A 4880-nucleotide genomic window follows, 5' to 3' on the forward strand; every position below is an offset into this window, starting at 1 on the left:
CTTCTGTTCCTCCCGCGATCCTCCAACGACTCCTTGGAATCTGTTCCACGATCTCCAACGAAACCGGCATAAGATACTCACCATCAGAACTCGGATAACAACCCTGGAATCATTCACTGTGTTGGCACTCACCTGCCTTTACCTCACCCGTTCCATTCTTCTGCTTCTCAAGTCAATAAACGATTCTGTTTTGCACTTACCTGTTGTGTCTGACCTTGCTTTGTGACACACTACTGACAAGCATTTATGATACTTAAATGTCATTTCTATTGAAACTTGTAGGTCATGTATTTAAATGTGTAATGATGAAGTTGTAATTTAGTGCATTTAAAATATAACACACTACAGTTCAAATGATAATCAAGCTCTTTACATGCGCTTTAGTATGTTAGTCAGCACATCAAAATAAGTGAACTACTTTAAAACACTACAAAAGATTATTAAAACATAATGACTTTAACTTTAAAGTAAAACTTTTAATTTGATATTATAAAGGTCACGTGTTAAGAAATATAGTAATGAAAGTGCCTCTCTTTAAGTCACTTCATTTCATTAATATTATATTATCTGCAAGTATATATATATATATATATATAAAATATACTTTTAAGCTTTGAAGTATACACTTCAAGTGCACGTTCAATACAATTAAGCACACTTCTATTTCACAAGGGGTACTTATGCAATTGCTCTGTTAAACAGATGTTAAACACAAATCATTATTTACTTTTGTTACAGTTTCACAGAAAACTGAGGAAATATGAACGTTGTCAAACAGCAGAGCTGTACCAGAACAGAACTGCATTTTCACATTGGGAGTTTTATAGATGTATTGTCACGCTGGTGAATCCGAGCAGAATGAAGCTTGCACATGAGAGTCAGCGAGCTGAAGGATCTGGAGGGATTCTGTGGGGACCAATGCTCTCAGATCCCTTGCCATATGTTTATCAACCCTGTTACGCACAGGAATAGACTCAGAGCCACTATCTTTGGCAAAGGACGTCAGTTTACCAAGGGTGCCAATATTTGTGGAGGGCACTGCAGTGACATCAAACATATTATCTCTTATACGTTTATTTGGAAGTGTTTAATATGATAGAATTGCATGATCTGCATTTCTTCTTTTCAGCCCAGGAAGGGCTATGATCAGGGGCGGTTCTAGACCACAGTAACTGGGGGGCCAGACAGGGGCCACTTGTGCTTTTAGGGGGCACAATTTTAAAATTAATCTTAAACTACTTTAAGTAGCCTATTATTCATTCAGTCATTTTTCACCATGTCATGTATCGCTGCAATCTAGATGTAATCTATAGCTTGTTGGCAGGGGGGCACTGGCCCCCCCCTAGAACCGCCCCTGGCTATGATGCAGTACGCTGCTTCAAATGACTACAGTTAAAAATAATAATAATCAGATTAATCTTGTATGCTTCTATGAACAGTATTGAAGAACCGATGATCATGATTCATTCAGGTTAAGTCTACAGGAGTTCCAAGTGTGTAAATGATCCATAATAACGCTTCCTCCAGTGAAAAAGTGGTCTGGTCTGAATCAGGAGAGACATCTGCACACGTTATTATGGAAACTCATGAGACTTTTTAAAACAGACATGGACACAATCAAACTAGGTTTGTGTTTCTGGTCCTTAGTCAGGGTGGATGGCATGTTTAGTGTGCTGTGAATGGAAATACAGTGTGTTCAGCTGTGACAGAGATGAACCGAGGCCCGTGTGAGAGACTTCAGGCCAGTGTTGCACTTATTTCACCAATTCAGCTGTCAATCCACTTCACAAAACGGTTCAGTTGCATTGCTTATTTTGACTCCATTTGCCCTGTTTCTTCCCTGACATGTACTTTTCTTACTCATTTGATTAGATGCGCAAGCACTTTCAAAATAACTCATTAATAATCGAAACATCAAACAGCCACAAAATTTAAAAACACATAGTACTTGAATCAGAACTTGAATCTACTAATGGAGCAAACAGAGTTTATCAATTCAGATTCAGCATTTGATATTTAATAGGCTTAAAGATTAATTCTGCATGACACACTGAAAAAAAGGTTGCTAGAAAATTACACAAATAATTACAAAGAAAAGCAACACATTAAAAAAAAAGCATTAACTAATCATTTTTACAATATACTATTAGTGTATCATTGTAGTTCTAGCTATAAACTCATAGTAATAACATGTTCTTCAATATAGGATAGTCATGTGTAAATATGTGCTTGAGGAAAATATTGTACTCTAAAAAATACAGTAAAAAACTTTACAGCTCAACCTGTACATTTTACATTTTAAAAATGGCATATGACAAACTTATTAATAATAATAATAATAACAATAATAATAACAATGCCACATTAGGAATCAAAGTTAATCTGAATGAGCTTTTCCACAAGCTGATGTAAATAATAATAATATATAGAAGATACACAGTGCCAGAAACACAAACACTAAACACCATCACTGTAACGCACACATGGCACTAAAATAATGCAATAAACATTCATTAAACAACATAATTTATATATATATATATATATATATGTACTGTATATGTGTGTGTGTATGTGAGTGTGTATGATTGTATGTTCTTTTCCATGTTTTTCTTTGATCATATGAAAGCTAAACCTCCATTCTGCTGCATATTTACTAGTGTAAATGAAGTGAAAACTATAGTTAGCACCAGTGTTGGGGAAAGTTACTTTTAAAAGTAATGCATTACAATATTGCGATACTCCCTAAAAAAGTAACTAATTGCATTACTTAGTTACTTTTTATGGAAAGTAATGCGTTATGTTATTTTTAGTTACTTTTTCTCATCTGGCCTGGGTTCATTTGTCGCTCTTCAGAAAAGAAAAAAATATATATATATATTATTTTTATCTAAAGTCATTTTTGCTTATTAGTATGGTTGAACTGGATCATCAAAGCTCAGCAGCAAAGGCATTGGTTAATAAAATGCGATTAAATATATAAAGGATATTTGTGTTATTTAACATAATTATTGCAGGTTTTGCATATTCTAAGTTTGCATTTCACTATTTTTATGCATTTTGAGAAATACTGAATCTGTTTCTGTTTCTGTACAAGTGAGATGAGTAAATGCATGTTGACATTTAATCTAGAACTACAGTAACATCATGTTCACACAGCGCACACAACGCCTCTGCACTCACTCCTGATTTCTCTCAACATGTGGACAGGAGAGCTGTCAGTCAGTACATGAGAAAACAAAGTAACTGGCGTTACTTATTTGAAAAAGTAACTCCGATATTTTCTTATAAATTAAAAAGTAGTGTGTTACTTTATTAGTTACTTGAAAAAGTTATCTGATTACATAACTCATAACCCCCAACACTGGTTACCACATACCATGTACACTGCCTTAATACTTAAGCTACTTTTTCAAATTATTTTCTATTTATTTAGACTACTTACTGACATACAATCTCTTCCTTCTCCATAGTGTAGTTGTGTAGCAAGTATATCACTCCCATATACATTCAACAAGTCTGCACAACTTCCACATATTACTACAGTTGTTGCTGCACAAAAACTATGTTAAGCTGACAAATACTCACCTACAGCAAAAACACATCTATAAGTGTTAAGGCCTGCAAACACACCGCTCCAGTTCTGCTGGAGAATGTGCTTAAAGTGATAGTTCACTGAAAAATGAAAATACTGTCATTAATTACTCACCCTCATGTCGTTCCAAACCTGTAAGACCTTCGTTCATCTTCAGAACACAGATTAAGATATTTTTGATGAAATCCAAGAGCTTTCTGACCCTGCATAGACAGCAACGTAACTGAAATGTTTGCCAGAAGAGGAATGCACACACATGCGACAGAATTTTCATTTTTGGGTGAACTATACCTTCAAAATCAACTAACGGTGAGGAAGAAGCAACGCCAAGTAACTAACACCTCACTTTCCTTGAAAAATAACAGTGCAATGTAACGAGTTGTTAAAAGTAATGTTCCCAACAACATTGAGTTTCAGTCATCGCAGCTCAATAAACAGTTGGTCTGAGTAAGGATGGATCGGTTGTGTTGATTGGCGCAGTGGTGATGAGTATCCTTAGGGTTTCTAGTAAATTTGGGAGAAGCAGCGTGAGTTTTGAAGCAGTTATACAGCCTCGCTGATGCCTGTGAGCAACGCATATGGCTCTATGACTGACTGAACATACGTTACAAAACACACCAGCCCGCCTGAGACCTCCTGGACTGACGAGTCAATCACAGACTCAGAAACAGTAGAAATGTGCTCATTTCAGAAGCAGCACAAGTTTAGCTAAATATTTATCATCTTAAAGAGACAACATCACTTATTTTAACATGGCTAATGTATAAAACAGGTGCTCATGTGACCAGTGTGACGCGAAGTTGCGAATCACAATTGCAAATAACTTTAATATGCACAAACAAATATTAGAGAAAACACTTAATTTGATTTAACTATTTTTAATAATACTAAAATAACACTGGCAACTGAAATTAATAATTTTGAGATAAAGCTCTATAACTAAATTTGAAATATAAGATTTTTGGCATAAAAGAAAAATCCATAATTTTGTCCCATACAATGTTTTTTTGGCTATTGCTACAAATATACCCCATATACTATATATAACCATTAAGACACGCAGATATTTAAATAAAATGCCATCAAACGTGAGCTGGAACACAGAGAATAATGGGAATTTTTTCACTCTATAAATTATTAGATGACTAGTCTTTTCACTTAAAAAGAAAACATAAATGTAACAATATTTTACAATGAAATTACGAGAAATGCCCCAACAATATATTGCTATATTTCACCATATATATTAATGGCAGTTAACAGTTAACCAGTTTTACTGCAGCGT

Source organism: Sinocyclocheilus rhinocerous, unplaced genomic scaffold (genome assembly GCF_001515625.1).
Source record: "Sinocyclocheilus rhinocerous isolate Xijiao unplaced genomic scaffold, SAMN03320098_v1.1 scaffold3227, whole genome shotgun sequence".
NCBI lineage: Eukaryota > Metazoa > Chordata > Actinopteri > Cypriniformes > Cyprinidae > Sinocyclocheilus > Sinocyclocheilus rhinocerous.